This window comes from Pinus tabuliformis, chromosome 9 (genome assembly GCF_031772625.1).
Source record: "Pinus tabuliformis cultivar Carrire ecotype Pingquan chromosome 9, CPIR1, whole genome shotgun sequence".
Taxonomy (NCBI): domain Eukaryota; kingdom Viridiplantae; phylum Streptophyta; class Pinopsida; order Pinales; family Pinaceae; genus Pinus; species Pinus tabuliformis.
In genome coordinates this window covers 669,461,376-669,480,343 of record NC_142307.1, presented here as the reverse complement: position 1 = coordinate 669,480,343, position 18,968 = coordinate 669,461,376, and positions in this window count along the sequence as shown.

Below are 18,968 nucleotides of genomic sequence, written 5' to 3'. Positions count from 1 at the left end.
GCTTGTGAATAAGAGAGAGATATATATTGCTATTTGGGAGACCCATCTTTGAGAGTGAATGCTTGAAGAAACACACTGGTTGGACCCTCTGAGAAGGCTTGCGGCGTCAAGACTTGGTTGTAAGCTTTGCTCTTGATTTATTATTAATACAATCAATGATGATTTCCTATATATTATATGTAATTTACTTGATAGCTCATGACTTCTTGACTTTATGAGTAACTAGATCATTGTTGTTTCTCGGTTACGTGCTCTGTTGTTTCTTTGTGGTGTTTCATGTTGATTGCTCGTTAAGGAGAAGGAAACAGAAGATGGAGCAGCGCAATGGAACTTCATCGACCACCAGTTTGAGGTAGTCCTCCAATGATGACTATTTAAGGGAATTAATTGTTGTTTTGTCCTTGCTGTGACAAGACCCACTCTAAGGCTAGAGGGGTTGCCTCTGTCCTCAGAGGGAACACTTTCCTACATCACAAGTTGGCGACTCCACTGGGAAGTCCTTTGCATGTTTCTTCTCTTGTTTGCTCTTTTTTGCTCTTGTTTTGGTTCTGATTTAGTGTCTCTTGAATTTTGGGGATAAACTATCAGTCTTTTGGGTTACCTGGGTCAATCTGGGAAATCCCTTTATTATCTGTGGAATAGGCTTGTCTTTGTTTCGGAGTCTTTGGTTCATTTGTCATTGTTTCTATGCTCATCTCTAAAAATAGTTTAACAGTCACACCGATGTCGCTTTGTGTCTGTTGTAAAGTTCTGTGTGTCGCTGAATCCCGTCGTACAGTCGCGACGACTCCTGATATCGGCCCGTCGCGAAAGAGACATGTACTCTCGCAAGGACGTTTCTCTGTTGCTACAGCTAGTGGCTAATCGTCCCTAGTTGTTGGTGTTATGCCCACCACAATTCTTGTAGAGTTGTTTTTTCAATTCTACCTCCTGAATTCACCAGTCCTATTGATCCCCTGTTTTCTTTCTCTTGCCCATTAGCTTGTTTTTTATTACTTATGGTTAAGGTACTCTCTCTTTGGTTTTATTGAATGGATCTTGCATTTTTGGCATTGTGACCTAGTTTCAAGGATAATTTTAGGGGCGAATGTTCGCCCTTTGGCGAAATTAAGGGGTTTTAAATTTTTAGTGGGCGAATATTTTGTATCATAGTACATTTTTACAAATCACCTCAAATAGCCCACCTTATTTTAAGGGAGAGGGTAAAAAAGGTAAATTTAGCCCTTGAAATTAGGACTTACAACCTTCCATTCGCCCATTTTCAAGAATAGGTTTTATTTAAGTGAATCCATTCGCCCATTTTCAAGAATAGGTTTTATTTAAGTGAATCCTATGGGCCAAATACCATATTTATAAAAGAGGTATGGTAAATTAATAAAAATATAAATAAATAAGAGGTATGGTAAATTAATAAAAATATAAATAAATGAGAGATATGGTAAATAAATAAAACATTTTTTATATTTACTCCATAAGTCACCTTATATACATGTAAGGGTGTAAACAAATAAAAATATAAGTAAAGTGGAGGTATGGTAAATAAATAAAACGTCTTTTTATACTTACTCAAAAGGTATGGTAAATAAATAAAAATATAAATAAACTAGATCGTAAATAAATAAAACCTCGTTTTATATTTAGTCCATAACCCTCGTTCTATTTATGAAGGCTCAAGAAAGAGGTTTTATTTAATTGAATCCTATGGGCCAAATACCATATTTGTAAAAGAGGTATGGTAAATTAATAAAAATATAAATAAACGAGAGGTACGGTAAATAAATAAAACATTTTTTTATATTTACTCCATAAGTCACCTTATATTTACGAACACTCAAAAAATGGGTTATATTTAGGTGAAACCTATGGCCAAAATACTATGGGACAAATACCATGGACTAGATTGTTATTAATACCATGCAAAAAACCATTATTAACGCTAATATTAGAATTAATAAAAATAAAAATGGCACATGGTATTGACCCATGGTATTCACCAAAAGGGCACATGGTATTGACCCATGGTATTCACCTGGAATGTAGCCTATTTAAATGGGGTAATTAAACCAACATGTAGCCTATGCTAAGATTCACTAGGACTTTACAAAGTTTTATTATTTAGTGAAAGACTCGCCAAGATCTTACAAGATTCTATAATTGAGTAAAATATTTGCCATGCCTGGTGAGAGATTCGCCAAACAATTATATATACATATTATATTATTGATAAAATCACCTTCCATTTTTCCTATATACCATGGAGATTCGCCCATTTATTATATTTATAAATTTAGGGGGGGTTCTTAAAATTTTCCCTGCCTAGTTTGTTCTTTTAGATTCTTGAATTACTTGGCTTGGTTGCTTGTTTGCCCAAGGTTCATCTGCAACCTTCTTGTTGATTTGTTTGAGGCTTCTCCACTGCTTGTTTCTTTCTGGTTGATTTTTAGTGACAATTATTGAACCAATATTTGGTATTGATTTGATTTCTTTTCACTACCGAACATAGATCACAAATTGTTTGGATCGACCAATTTCACGTTTGCTTGTTTGTTTCTTTTAAATTCAGAATAATCAAAATCAAAAGACTGCATTCATTTAGTATACAAAAGTGAAAGTGTATTTGCATTTCAAGTTTGCATATTGGAAAGCAAATGATAGAATCTATCATCAGTAGTATCCATGCACTGTAGGGTTGATGTGTTTATGCATTGTGTCTCTTCGCTTATCTTGGTTTTCTTGGTTTGGGAATGATCTCTCTACCCTCCTATAGGTAGGTGTTCATTGAAGTAAAAGATGCTTTACTCATTATAGCTGCATCCTAGGTTTTTGTATACATACGGTAAGGCCTGGAAACTGAAACATAATTCAAGATCAACTCTAAAATGAACTGAATGAACTTAACAATGCATTGGAACATAACACACATTATTTAGAGGTCTAGGCTAGAGACGTGCTCCGGCGTCGTTAAACCTCGTCGCTATTGTTTTCACTTAAGGTTGGGTGATTCTTCCTTCTGTGACTCTGTTATCACAAAATCAGGTACTGAAGGCTGCTAATCAGCAAGACTCTGTGTAACTGTTTCAAACCAGGCTTTTAACTAAGGCTTAGCCTCCTTAGTCTGAGAGGGCTCTCTCATAGGTTATTGATATTGAACAAGATGGCTAACTCTTACAAGACACATGAAAAATGTACTGGCTGGACAAAATTGTTTCCCATTGGGCTTATGGAGTCACTAATATCTCAGTAAACAATAACACTATCCTTTCATAGAAATCAGGGCACTTTACATCTAATGTTCAAACATAACTTACATGAAACACAGTTTGCCTAGGCATACAGGAAGTCAGAGCATGATTCACGAGTTCTGAGTGATTATGCATTAACCAAACTGTAAAAGAACATTAAAGAGAATAAACCATCATACATTTGAACAATAAGATCTATTGTGAATCCTGAGAAGAAACAACAGTCATTTGCATTACTGAAATCTGCTATACATAAACCAAAACAGTCTTCTCCAAAAACATCCAACCCCTATTACATCCAAGTCTGATCTATATATAGGGATACATTCTTAACCACCTTGAGCTTCCTCCTCCAGCATGAGGGGAGCTCGAAGACTGCTATTAACTACTCCTATCTATTGTTTAACTAATTCATTAAATACATTAAGTGCTGAACTGCAATTACAAAGAGTCCTAATTTAATCAAAACTCAAATTCTGTCCTCCTCGTAGCATGGTTCCTTCTTGATTCTTGACACCTGTCTTCTTTCTGTTTTGGCCAAGATAGCTTAGAGGAGAATGCAATGAACAAGCTGGCTTTGGATACTGGATGCATTGATGGTTCATTAATCATCAAGATAAGTCCCCTGTTTTCCCGGTCCTTGTCTCCCATCATTCTTCACAAATTAAGTAACATGTTCCCAGCTCTTTAATTCCTCAAAAACTACGAGCATCACCATATTCCCCAATGTGCTGGAAGCCTTGTTGATTGAACAGGTGTATAACCCAAAATCTCCGTATGCATCTCCTATCAGAACCCTAACAACCGGTAATAAAGTACCTTTATCAAAGCTTTCACTAAAGACAAAATATTTCACCTTTTCAAAAAGGCACACTTGTCATTCTCTGAATAGCTAGGATAGCCTCATGTGGTCTCCCTTATGTTCCTTAGGCGTTTCCTTCAAAAATTTGCTGATCTCATCATTAAACTGTTTGTTTTCATCATAAAACAGCACCTACAGCAGTTTCGTAGCGCGCTACGAAACTGCTGTTTTTTGCTAAAACAGAGTATATTTGCATTAAGGCGTCTTTTGCTTAAACTTATGACTCTTAAGACTTCTTCTACAGGTGTCAGAGACTTAGATGACTTCAAAATAATGGAGCTTAAACAAAATTGACCAAAACTAAGAATGGCACCTTTTTCTTCAAATCAGTGAGCTAGTGGACCTAGCTGTATCTTCAAATTTGCAACCTCCTTCTTTAAGGCTTTGTTTTCAGCTCTCAGGCTCATGTTCATTTTTCTGATGAGTTTAGCTTGCTTGAGGGCTGGAACCGTCCATGTATACACATCAGCCACTGAATCTCCCTGACCCACTAGGTTTTTGCTACCTTTTAACACAGCTCTTCGATAGTTGGCATATCTAACTGCAAGCTCCTTAGTAACATTCTTTACCTGGGCAACTTCATCTTTTGCTGCTCCCGCTTGGTTATTTATGGCTATAACATTTCCTCCTTGGGTAATAATAACCTTTCTGTTCTTGTCTTTATGCTTGACTACCTCCACTGTTTTGGTCAATACTTCAATTACCTCTGTTCTGGGCATCTTTACAGCTTTCTCTCCCTTATGCACTTTCTCAGCTTCTCTCACTTGTTTCCTTGTAACCGGCCTTCGTGGTTTGAAAATAAACTCCTCACTAGGTTCATCAAACCTTAGTCTCTTCGAAGCTTTGGATTTCCTAGTGCTTTCCGGTGATGATTTAGTCAAATCAATATGCATGGGTTCAACATGCACCGGTTCTCCCTGTTCAAACTCAATGGCCTCAAGAAAATCACTTAAGCTGGCCTTTGATATTGGACTTTCCTCAACGGCTACTGATTTGCCCTTCTCTTTGCTTAATTGACTCCTTGTTTTAACACTTGATACTCTTTCAGACCTACTTGATCCAAGTGCATCTTTCTTGTGCTTAACCCTTTCTTTTAATGATGGCTGAGATGTCTCTTTAATAACCAAGGGCTTTACTGGTTTTTTCAACTGAGACCTGGTTTTCTTTTTATCTTTAGCCTCCTTTCTAAGCTCAGCTATTGTAGGTTCCTCCACTGATTCTTCTCTTTCTCTAACCGGCTGTGGGGTGAGGCCTGTCTTACTCTGAAAACCAGCCATATAAATGAAAGAATTCCAATCTCTACCAATTTTCTGAAGACCATCCAACACTAACAGTTTGACTAGACCATGGTGAAATAATGATGTCTCACAATCATCCTTCCTCAATTGGACTTTGTCACACATCTTGCTGAGACTACGAAACAAGTAAAATGGAATATCTATAGAGGCTTTACCAGTAAAATGCAACAACAACTTAAAGTGGTAGGAGTAAACCTTGTTATACCTACCCTCACAGGTTAAATACTTTTGAATACATGTAAGAAGCAGAGCATAGTGCTCCTTAACATAGCTCCTAGGCACAGCCTTTGTTAAATCCTCATTCACATATGTCTCTTTAAGAAATTCTTTGCAGGGGTTCAAATCAAATTTAAAGTTCTTAAACCACTCTTGCCCTCCTCTTGGAATTTCAGTTACATTAGCAATTGCCACTGGAGATACTTGAAATTCTAACATAGATACTTTAGAACTTAAACCTGTAAAGTTCAAGGCAAACTCTTTTGTTACCTCAGCATGGCCACCCTGCAGCTTCTCACAGAAATTCCAACAGCCAGCATCCTTGAAAGCTTTCCTAACACCTTCATCTCTTAATGCAGGGTCCAATCCTTCAGGCTCTGTTCTCTGACATCGTCCAGACCGATGCTCCTTCCTCTCCATTCCGCTTTCGAAGTTTTTTGCACAGAGAATCACCACTAGCTTCAGCTCAAACAGCAAATTTCAAAAATTTTAGAACGCAGGCTCGCTTGAAAAAGAAACTCGGGCTCGTTTGAACTCGGGCTCATTTGCAATTCGAATATCTTATCACACAAGTTGGCCACTTTATGTATCATTTACAAACATCATAAAACATTCATGCATGATAAAAACCGTTAGAATGATTTTTATGCGCATGCCTATGGATCTATTGGTGGAGTGATGTCTCATAAGTGTTTGGCAGGTACGCCAACTGAAAATAACCGGACGGAGACAATGACTCATCCCCAGACGTGACCCTTTAGGAATCTGCGCTGCAAAATGCCCGAAACCGCGATTTCGTAGCGCAGACAGTTATAAATTAGCAAAATGCGCTGCAAAATGGCTGGATGCTGACGCGCTGCGAAAAGGATAAAACATAATTGCGCTGCAAAATCAACCAATAAGACTGCGCTGCGAAAATACGGAAAGGACCAGTGACATGTACAAGATAAGACATAGCTTATGCAATCATGATGGAGGATGACCAATAGTGTTAGATAATGATTCACATCAAGACCCTTTAGAAATATGACCCCTAAGTAAGAAACATAGGACAAAAACCCATTTGACACCAATTTTTGACAGTGAACTTTGGACAAAAATTATATACATGTGACTGTAGTTCTAGGTGATAACAGTGGCTCCACTTGGGATAGTGTGCTCCTGTAGTACACTAAGAACTCGTAGAACCAGTGCTTTGTCCATTTTATAAAACATACACACAGCTGACAAGCATTCCTTTCTAGCTTTGTGGGCCTTCTCCTCGGGCTAAAGCTTTTCTGTTCAGCTTGTCATTTATTTTCAACAGGAAAAATTCATAAAACGGTTATATACAATGCTCATGAGATACTTGGCAAACTTTCACTGATTGTAATGCTTTAAGAACCTGCCATTAACAGGTCCTCCAGCATATGGTGTGCCATCAACTTCTTGCAAAATGTAGGTTTTGTTTCCATGGAAAGCAGAAATCTGATATGGCCCCTTCCATAAATTTTCAAATTTGCCATGTTTACCTTTCTCTTCAATTCTTGCTTCCCATTTAAGGACTTTGTCATTAATCTGAAATGTAACCTCTTTGATCTTCTTGTCAAATGCTCTCTTGACCCGATTCTGGTTTTGTTGATGACCTTCAAACACTTCATTTCTTTTCTCCTGCAAAGCTATCAACTGATTAATTCTTCGCTGTATGGCATTTGGTTCCTCTTCTAATCCCTGAATTAGCTTCATTACTAGTACCCCAAGAGATGTTGGGAAAATAGCCTCTGCTCCATACACCAGTTCATATGGTGATGTTCCAATGGACCTCTTTGTGCAAATTCGATCAGCCCACAAGGCATACTTCAGCTTTAAGTGCCAAGCCTTTTTATTTTCCTGCAGCAGCTTTTTGATAATCCTCACAAGACTCTTGTTTGAACTTTCAGCTAAGCCATTTCCCTGTGGATAGTAAGCAGTGGAATGACCAAGGGAAATATGGTACTGATGACAAAAATTTATCATTCTTCTGGACTTAAAAGCCTGGGCATTGTCTGTGATAATCTTGAGTGGACAACCAAACCTTGATAAGATGTTATTTTCTAAAAAGGAAATTATCACTGAATCATTTTCTTGCCTGGTAGGTATTGCCTCTATCCACTTTGTAAAATAATCAGTGGCTGTAAGAATCCAGCGATGCTGCCCTGATGAAGGAGGATGGATTTCCCCTATAAAATCTAATCCCCACTGCTGGAAGGGTGCTTCAACATAAATAGGAACCAATGGCATAGGCATGAGCTTTCTCTTTCCTTCAAATACTTGACATTCATGGCATGATGCTATCTTTTTATAAATGTCTCTGAACATAGTTGGCCAAAAATATCCAGCTCTTAAAACTTTGTTTGCAGTGGCTTTCCAATAGTGATGGCCTCCACAATCTCCCTTATGAAATTCATCAATGACCTTATCAGCTTCTTCTTCAATGAGACAATTTAGCAAAATTCCTCCTGCATCCTTCCAAAATAAATTTTGCTCATATACAAAATATCTAAGGGACTTCAACTTGGTGAACTGAGCTTTAGATTTGGAAAGGCTATCAGGGGCTCTATTTTACTGCAAGACAAATGCCACATCCTTATACCATTCTGATGTCAAAAACTTTTCATTGATTTGGATCAATTCTTCTTCATTCTCAGAAATTTCTGATATTTCTGTGCTAAAATTGATACCAATGCAGTCCAGATTTGACTGAGTCAGCAATTTTGCTAAGCCCTGACCCTTTACCAACTTGGTGGGCCTGATCAAAATGTCATATTCCAACAGCTTGGCTATCCATTTTCCTCTTTTTCCATCCGGGTCTGCTTGTGTAAGAATATCTTTTATCACAACACTTGGCACGTATGCAACAATATGAGAGTGCAACACATAAATTCTGAAATCCTTAATTGCTTTCACCAATGCATATGCCTGCTTCTCTAAGATATTATATTTCAATTCAACATTAGCCAATGTCTTGCTAAAGAAAGAAATGGGTTGTTCAGTACCTTGACTTCCTTTCTGCAGTAAAACTCCAGCAATTGTGTCTTCAGAAGCAAATGTGAAGATCAGGAACTCCTTGGTAAAATCCGGGCTGATGAGGACTGGTGCTTGAGTGAGGGCCTTTTTAATTTCTTCAAATGATTTCTTTGCTTCAGCTGTCCACTTGAAATCTGTTCCTTTCCTTAACATCTTGGTTATATGTTTGACCACTTCAGCAAATTTAGGAATGAATCTTCTAACAAAATTAACCTTTCCAAGAAAAGATTGAACTTCTTTCTTGCTTCTTGGCAAATCCAGCCTTTGAATAGCACTGACTCTATTAGGATCAATCTTAATACCCTCTTCAGAAATAATATTCCCAAGTAACTTACCAGAGGTTAAATCAAATGTACTTTTGGTTGGGTTTAAGGAAATACCAAACCTCCTACACTTTAACAAGATCCTTTCTAGGTGCTTTAAGTGATCTTCTTCCCTTTTTGAAAAGACTGTGATATCATCAAGATATACCACCACTGATTTATCTTTTTCTTCAGCAAAAGCAATGTCCATAGCCCTCTGGAAGGTCGCCCCTGCATTCATGAGACCAAAGGGCATCTTTGCATACATAAATGTGCCCCATGGTGTAGTGAAAGCTGTCTTCTCCTGATCCTCTGGATGAACAAGGATCTGATTATACCCTGAGAAGCCATCCAACATAGACATTCTTTGGGAACCAACAATATTTTGCAAGATGAGATCCATTTTAGGAAGAGGGTAATTATCTTTCATTGAAGCCTTGTTTAAGTTCCTGAAGTCTATGCAGATTCTAATCTCCCCATTCTTTTTCCTGACTGGTACCAAGTTAGCAAGCCAATTTGAGAATCTGATTGGAACAATAACTTTTGCATCAAAAAGCTTTTTCACTTCCTTTTCAATAAGTGGCATCAGAAGGGGATTAATCCTCCTTAATTTCTGCTTAAAAGGCTTCTCATTTTGCTTAATTGGGATGGTATGTTGTATGATTGAAGAATCATACTGCTTCAGATCAGCATAGCTCCATGCGAAAACATCAATAAATTTCTTCATCATTTCAACATATTTGACCTTCATATCAGCTGATAAGAACTTTGAAATTTTGACAAATTTAGGCACAACTGAGTCACCTAAATTACAGCTTTCTATTTCTTCTTCATTAGCTTGCAATCTTGGTGCTTTAAACACATCATTCTAATCAAATAACTTTTCCAGTGGAATGAGGCCTTTAGGGATTAGGTTGTTTTGCAGCTGCAACACTTCAGACTTTTCCTTTGTCTCAGCTAACATATTCTGCTGATCTATTTGATTATTTTCAAACTCCTCTTTCAACTCAAGAAAATTTCTTACCTGCTGATCATCTTCAAATACTTGCCAATTTATGATATTATCTGGGATGACTGGTCTATGGCGAACCTTCACTTCATAGCTATCAGAAGAATGCTTGGGAATAATAAAAAGACTGGCTGCAACAGCAAGAGAATCTGCAACAGAATTTTGATCTCTGGTTTTTATACTGAAGGTATAGGATTGAAATTTTTCCAACAATTCCAACACTAAATTTCTGTAGGCTCTCATCCTTGCATCCTTTGTTTGATATGCACCTTGAACTTGCTTTATAATTAATTCAGAATCTCCACAAACAGCAATGTTCTTTGCCTTCAACTCTATCAAGGTTTCTAAGCCTAATACCAGAGATTCATACTCAGCCATGTTATTGGTACAATCAAAGTTAAGTTTGTATGACAGAAACTTACTTTCTTCAGTTGGACTAGTGATCCAAATTCCAGCTCCTGCCCCTTCTTTTCCTGCTGCTCCATCAAAGTATAATGACCAACAGGCCATGATATCTTCTTCATCTCCTTGCTGTCCTTCATGACTCTGATTTTCTGCTGATTTACCTTCTAATTCTCTCCCAACTGATTCATTAAAAAGGATAGCTAAACCAAGACCAGTATCACATTGGTAAATAGGAAAATTTTGAGGTTTTTCTTTGCTACTCACCATGTAGGCCATCCTTGTTTCACGGTACAACCTCCTTTGCTCACCAAACACTGGAATAGTAGCATATGTGAGATCCATCTGCATTGTGCCCTTGATTTTGGCTGCCCAAGACCTTGAAAGTAGCATTCCAAACTTAGGTGGGATGTCTGCAACAACAATATCCATAACTGTGGTTTTTGCTGGAATTTGTTGTAGACCCACAACCACATCTTTTATCAAACCAATGCAATGAACTCTCTTAGAATCAAAGGAGAATAAATCCTTATATGGCCTAGTAATTTCTAACCCCAGTCTTTCCATAATTACTTTAGGCATAAGATTATGTGATGCTCCTGAATCTAACATAGCATTATGTAAAGTCATGTCATGGATAGTAATGCTTATGTAGAAAGGAGGGAACTCTTCATTTTGTTCATCCTCAAGCCTTGGACCCAAGCAGATAATAGGATTATCTTCTTGTACATTTAGGATATCAGCCACCCCTGGTTGTGAATTAAGCATTTCAACAATTTTGCTTCTATACTTATCTACCTTGAGAATTTCATTAAAAGGGACTGATATTTTAATTTTTGCAATCTCATTCTCAATATTAAAAACAGAGGTAGACTTGTCACTTTCCTTAGGAGGAGAAGAAATTTGAATGTCCCTTTTGTCAAGAGGAGGATCAACTTTACTTTCACCTACCTTTGCTTTCTCCTTTTTATCATCAACTGTCCTTGAGGTATTCTTCTTGAACTGTGCTTTGTCTGCTGTAATAGGAACATCTCTATTCCTGAGATTATACTGCTTTTGTATCTCAAAAATAGCATGTTGATAGCCCTTTAAAAAATCTGAAGGTTCTTCCTCTGACTTTGTCATGCTGGACTCATCATGTTCCTCTTTGGTCAAGAAAATTCCTGACCCTTCTTCATCAAAGCAATGAATAGATTCCTCAGGTACTTCAGGTTCTTCCTCTTCATCCACCAAGTTTTGTTGAAAAGGAGGTCTCACTGGAGGATCTGCCTACTGATTTCTATTGTCTCTTGGCCTTTTCTGATTTTGAGGCCTTCTAAATTGAGGGTTTCTAAATCGAGGTTCTTGCTGTGCTTGGGGAGCAGCAGTATTCCCAAGTGCTAATTGATCCATCAACTTTTCCATGGTTCTCATCATGGTTTCAAACTTGTCTTCTTGAGCAGAGGTGGAAGGCTTCTCCTCTTCCTTTATCTTAGTCTTTGCCATCTTCGACTTCTTGGCAGCAAGCATATTCACATCTACCTTGACTGCATCATTTTGCATGTCAGCCAGAGTAGCAGACTCTCTTTCTCTGAGTAAAAGGGAGAAATCTGAATCAAATGACTCAGCGTATCTTAACTGTGCCAAAGCTCCAGGAGGTTTCAAGTGTGCTGGAATAGAATTATATACCTTATTAAACCTCTTAGAAAAGTTTTGGACAGTTTCATCTGGAGCTCTTCTTAGGCTATTGTATTCAGTGAGGGCTTGAACAGGATTGGTTCTATTTCCCCATTTCCTCAGAAAACTATCTTCAAACTCAGCCCAACTATGAATGCTACCAGCTGTTAGGGCTTTAAACCATTTTCTGACTTCCCCAATGAAAGTCTGAGCAAACAATCTCAGTTTTACATCTTCATCATCCACTTCATACCTATCAATAAAATCATTGAATCTATCCACATGTTCCTCTGCTGTAATATCTTCATCCCCTCCCCATGTTGGAATCCTAGCAGCATATTTATTAGGAAGATCATGTAAAACAGCAGGGAGAGCTAGAGGAGCATACCTGGTAGGTACGGCCATAATGAATGGAGGAGCAGTGACAGCAGGTATTGTATGACCAGAGGGAGAAGATTTAGTGTGAGATGATGTCTGAGAACTGTTTGGACTAGCAGAGGCAGAAGATAAAGTACTGGTACGGAAAGGACTATTTGGACTTTGCAAACCACTGACAAAAGAACTCCAATTAGGGAGAGGTAAACCAGTTTTAGCTTTTAGCAACACTTCAAAAGGATCAAGTTCTTTGAGCTGATTTAAGTCCTCTTCTTCTAATAGCAATTCTGAAGTAACAACCTCCCAAAACTCTTCCTTATCTTTTTGAGACACTAAAGATGAAGTATCAATGCCTCTCTTTTGTAAATCTAAAATAATTCCAATCAATTCTTCTTCGTTTTCAGACCTCAACAACACCTCTTGAATTTTATCATCAACAATTTTATCCTCAGGACTTCTTGAAAATTCAGGAAACAAATATTTTGAAATGTTTGAAGTACCTGGTATATCAGAAAATCTTTGTCTACTTCTTGAGATAATGTTAGGATTATCCACTGGACTAGGTGGGTTTGGGTCAGGATTACTCCTTGTATATCTTCCTCTCGAAGCCACCTTTTTAACTTTAAGATTGAATGGAGTCACCAAGGTAGAATGCAGCCTCGAACACCTTCCTGAGCTTCTGCTACCTTCAGAAGTTCAGTCTCATATTTTCGGGAATGAGTAATCTTCAGGCTCTCGGCAGACGCACCAAAATGTTATCACAAAATCAGGTACTGAAGGCTGCTAATCAGCAAGAGTCTGTGTAACTGTTTCAAACCAGGCTTTTAACTAAGGCTTAGCCTCCTTAGTCTGGGAGGGCTCTCTCATAGGTTATTGATATTGAACAAGATGGCTAACTCTTACAAGACACATGAAAAATGTACTGGCTGGACAGAATTGTTTCCCATTGGGCTTATGGAGTCACTAATATCTCAATAAACAATAACACTATCCTTTCATAGAAATCAGGGCACTTTACATCTAATGTTCAAACATAACTTACATGAAACACAGTTTGCCTAGGCATACAGGAAGTCAGAGCATGATTCATGAGTTCTGAGTGATTATGCATTAACCAAACTGTAAAAGAACATTAAAGAGAATAAACCATCATACATTTGAACAATAAGATCTATTGTGAATCCTGAGAAGAAACAACAGTCATTTGCATTACTGAAATCTGCTATACATAAACCAAAACAGTCTTCTCCAAAAACATCCAACCCCTATTACATCCAAGTCTGATCTATATATAGGGATACATTCTTAACCACCTTGAGCTTCCTCCTCCAGCATGAGGGGAGCTCGAAGACTGCTATTAACTACTCCTATCTATTGTTTAACTAATTCATTAAATACATTAAGTGCTGAACTGTAATTACAAAGAGTCCTAATTTAATCAAAACTCAAATTCTGTCCTCCTCGTAGCATGATTCCTTCTTGATTCTTGACACCTGTCTTCTTTCTGTTTTGGCTGAGATAGCTTAGAGGAGAATGCAATGAACAAGCTGGCTTTGGATACTGGATGCATTGATGGTTCATTAATCATCAAGATAAGTCCCCTGTTTTCCCGGTCCTTGTCTCCCATCATTCTTCACAAATTAAGTAACATGTTCCCAGCTCTTTAATTCCTCAAAAACTACGAGTATCACCATATTCCCCAATGTGCTGGAAGCCTTGTTGATTGAACAGGTGTATAACCCAAAATCTCCATATGCATCTCCTATCAGAACCCTAACAACCGGTAATAAAGTACCTTTATCAAAGCTTTCACTAAAGACAAAATATTTTACCTTTTCAAAAAGGCACACTTGTCATTCTCTGAATAGCTAGGATAGCCTCATGTGGTCTCCCTTATGTTCCTTAGGCGTTTCCTTCAAAAATTTACTGATCTCATCATTAAACTGTTTGTTTTCATCATGAAACAGCACCTACAGCAGTTTCGTAGCGCGCTACGAAACTGCTGTTTTTTGCTAAAACAGAGTATATTTGCATTAAGGCGTCTTTTGCTTAAACTTATTACTCTTAAGACTTCTTCTACAGGTGTCAGAGACTTAGATGACTTCAAAATAATGGAGCTTAAACAAAATTGACCAAAACTAAGAATGGCACCTTTTTCTTCAAATCAGTGAGCTAGTGGACCTAGCTGTATCTTCAAATTTGCAACCTCCTTCTTTAAGGCTTTGTTTTCAGCTCTCAGGCTCATGTTCATTTTTCTGATGAGTTTAGCTTGCTTGAGGGCTAGAACTATCCATGTATACACATCAGCCACTGAATCTCCCTGACCCACTAGGTTTTTGCTACCTTTTAACACAGCTCTTCGATAGTTGGCATATCTAACTGCAAGCTCCTTAGTAACATTCTTTACTTGGGCAACCTCATCTTTTGCTACTCCCGCTTGGTTCTTTATGGCTATAACATTTCCTCCTTGGGTAATAATAACCTTTCTGTTCTTGTCTTTATGCTTGACTGCCTCCACTGTTTTGGTCAATACTTCAATTACCTCTGTTCTGGGCATCTTTACAGCTTTCTCTCCCTTATGCACTTTCTCAGCTTCTCTCACTTGTTTCCTTGTAACCGGCCTTCGTGGTTTGAAAATAAACTCCTCACTAGGTTCATCAAACCTTAGTCTCTTCGAAGCTTTGGATTTCTTAGTGCTTTCAAGTGATGATTTAGTCAAATCAATATGCATGGGTTCAACATGCACCGGTTCTCCCTGTTCAAACTCAATGGCCTCAAGCAAATCACTTAAGCTGGCCTTTGATATTGGACTTTCCTCAACGGCTACTGATATGCCCTTCTCTTTGCTTAATTGACTCCTTGTTTTAACACTTGATACTCTTTCAGACCTACTTGATCCAGGTGCATCTTTCTTGTGCTTAACCCTTTCTTTTAATGATGGCTGAGATGTCTCTTTAATAACCAAGGGCTTTACTGGTTTTTTCAACTGAGACCTGGTTTTCTTTTTATCTTTAACCTCCTTTCTAAGCTCAGCTATTGTAGGTTCCTCCACTGATTCTTCTCTTTCTCTAACCGGCTGTGGGGTGAGGCCTGTCTTACTCTGAAAACCAGCCATATAGATGAAAGAATTCCAATCTCTACAAATTTTCTGAAGACCATCCAGCACTAACAGTTTGACTAGACCATGGTGAAATAATGATGTCTCACAATCATCCTTCCTCAATTGGACTTTGTCACACATCTTGCTGAGACTACGAAACAAGTAAAATGGAATATCTATAGAGGCTTTACCAGTAAAATGCAACAACAACTTAAAGTGGTAGGAGTAAACCTTGTTATACCTACCCTCACAGGTTAAATACTTTTGAATACATGTAAGAAGCAGAGCATAGTGCTCCTTAACATAGCTCCTAGGCACAGCCTTTGTTAAATCCTCATTCACATATGCCTCTTTAAGAAATTCTTTGCAGGGGTTCAAATCAAATTTAAAGTTCTTAAACCACTCCTGCCCTCCTCTTGGAATTTCAGTTACATTAGTAATTGCCACTGGAGATACTTGAAATTCTAACATAGATACTTTAGAACTTAAACCTGTAAAGTTCAAGGCAAACTCTTTTGTTACCTCAGCATGGCCACCCTGCAGCTTCTCACAGAAATTCCAACAGCCAGCATCCTTGAAAGCTTTCCTAACACCTTCATCTCTTAATGCAGGGTCCAATCCTTCAGGCTCTGTTTTCTGACATCGTCCAGACCGATGCGCCTTCCTCTCCATTCCGCTTTCGAAGTTTTTTGCACAGAGAATCACCACCAGCTTCAGCTCAAACAACAAATTTCAAAAATTTTAGAACGCAGGCTCGCTTGAAAAAGAAACTCGGGCTCGTTTGAACTCGGGCTCATTTGCAATTCGAATATCTTATCACACAAGCTGGCCACTTTATGTATCATTTACAAACATCATAAAACATTCATGCATGATAAAAACCGTTAGAATGATTTTTATGCGCATGCCTATGGATCTATTGGTGGAGTGATGTCTCATAAGTGTTTGGGAGGTACGCCAACTGAAAATAACCGGACGAAGACAATGACTCATCCCCAGACGTGACCCTTTAGGAATCTGCGCTGCAAAATGCCCGAAACCGCGATTTCGTAGCGCAGACAGTTATAAATTAGCAAAATGCGCTGCAAAATGGCTGGATGCTGACGCGCTGCGAAAAGGCTAAAACATAATTGCGCTGCAAAATCAACCAATAAGACTGCGCTGCGAAAATACGGAAAGGACCAGTGACATGTACAAGATAAGACATAGCTTATGCAATCATGATGGAGGATGACCAATAGTGTTAGATAATGATTCACATCAAGACCCTTTAGAAATATGACCCCTAAGTAAGAAACATAGGACAAAAACCCATTTGACACCAATTTTTGACAGTGAACTTTGGACAAAAATTATATACATGTGACTGTAGTTCTAGGTGATAACAGACTCAATAGCGGTCTAGTACGGACTTGTGCTCCCAGTACCGTCGAGTATATGTTGGGAGACCCCACTAAGTTATCATCCTACATCCATAGGAAGCTGTGTCTGCCACCTTTCAAACCGTAACGCACCAAACACAACAATCGGGAAGATTGACTACCATACGGAAAGTCCTTGGTTTTCATATGATCGCCAAGGTGTATATGCAGTTTTATGGATTGTTTGGTAAACCTTTTGCCTAGTTTCTCCAGAGTAGTCATTTTTGTTCCTTTTTGAACTCCTTAAAAGAAAAGTTCCATCTGAGCACTTGTCCTTTCAGGCTCATTAAACCTCAAAAGAGATAAAGTCACCTTTTTGTCCTTTTCTCGACTCTTGAAACATGAAAAGTTCAAGTTTTGTTCCTGCGTCATAAAAATAAAATTTACTGCCTACGAAATATTCCTAGTAACAGTTTGAGTTCTTGGCTGAGATAAGAGTGTTTTTCAGGCTCGTTCCCGATGGCAACATTCCCCAAGTCTACTGGCCAAGGTCTTCCCCCAGATGGGAACCCTGGTCCATTTCCTTCTTTTGGAAATGTCGGTGCTCCATACATGGCAACATTGTCCTTGCCTGGGTTAACCATCAGTCTACCCATTTGGTTGTTTTCAACCTCAGTGGTCCCGAGTGTCATGACTCCTATTCCACCATCTCCTTCATTTGAACCATGACACGACGATTCCAAGGTTGAGCCTGTGCCTTCTTCCCCTGTCTCTTCACCTTCATCTCCTCCTTCACTTGGTGAAAGTTTCACATCTAGTAACCAGGAGACTAAGAAGAAGAAGAAGAAGATGAAGAAAAAGAAGAAGTTTGATAAACGCAAGGCCACCTGTGCAGTTGTTGCTCCAGTACATCTCAGGTCGGACCATCTCCTGCTCCTCCACGGAAGGTTAAGTTTCCTTGTAAATTGTGCAAGGGTGACCATTTTCTTCGTGATTGTCCTGACATTCCTAGGATTTAGAAGTATGGTCTCACGATCTAGCTCATCCCTCGTTGTCCTTTGAAGCTCATGACTATGCTACCCTATCAACTGGAAATGGTAAGAAGAAAGGGAAGATTCGATTCCCCTGTAGGCTATGTGAAGGTAACCATCCCCTTCACCTTTGTCCACCCATGGATAAAGCTTCCGCCATTTTGGAAAGTCTTTAAAACTTCTTCACCCCAACTTCCTGTTGGTTATCAAAGGCTCTCTTCAGACCCTCTCCCGGTTGACAAAGAGATTGACTTAGATTCTTCTCTTCTCTGTCCTCCACTTTCTGAGCCTGGCTGTGATAAGCCTATTCCAGACCAACCATTGGCTGGAGAGAGTGTCAACTTGGGTTCACCACCCGTTGATCACTCTGTTTCAGAAGAGCATCATGATCACACTACTCATGTTCTTCTCGTCTCGTCAGGTTCTCTAGAGTCTGAGAACGACCCTCCTATCCCCACTGATCAAGAGAGTCCTTCTTCGATTCGTGTAGAGCATGGGGGCAATCATATGATACCCCCACCAAATAGTTCAGTCGTTTCCTTCGACTGGATTCATTTGACTACATTCCGCTTGCCATCCTGCATGCCTTTCCAAATTACAGTACATGCCTATGATAAGTTAGTACCTAGCACTGTCTTGGATGAGGGTGCTTCATGTAGCCTCATGCCTTTCACTACTTAGCAACCTTTGGGTTCCCCACAGCTTGTGTCGGTCACACAGAATCTGTTGGCATTTGACAGAGGAACTAGTCAACCTTTAGGGATCCTCCCGAAGCTTCTTGTTACTTTGGAAGGCAAAACCATCTATATTGACGTGATGGTTGTCCAAGGTGCTTTAGATTTCAGTCTTCTCCTTGGTCGTGATTATATTTATGCCATGGGGGCCCTCGCCTCTTCACTTTTCTATGTGGTTTTTTTTCCACATGACAGAAGAATGGTGACCATAGATCAATTATCGTTCTTTAGTCCCCTGGTGCCTCCTATGTAGCCATCATCCCCTATTGGTTCTTGCTTGCAAGCAGTACCTTCCCAGCCACAGGTTAATTATGTGGCTACCCGTTCCATCTTCG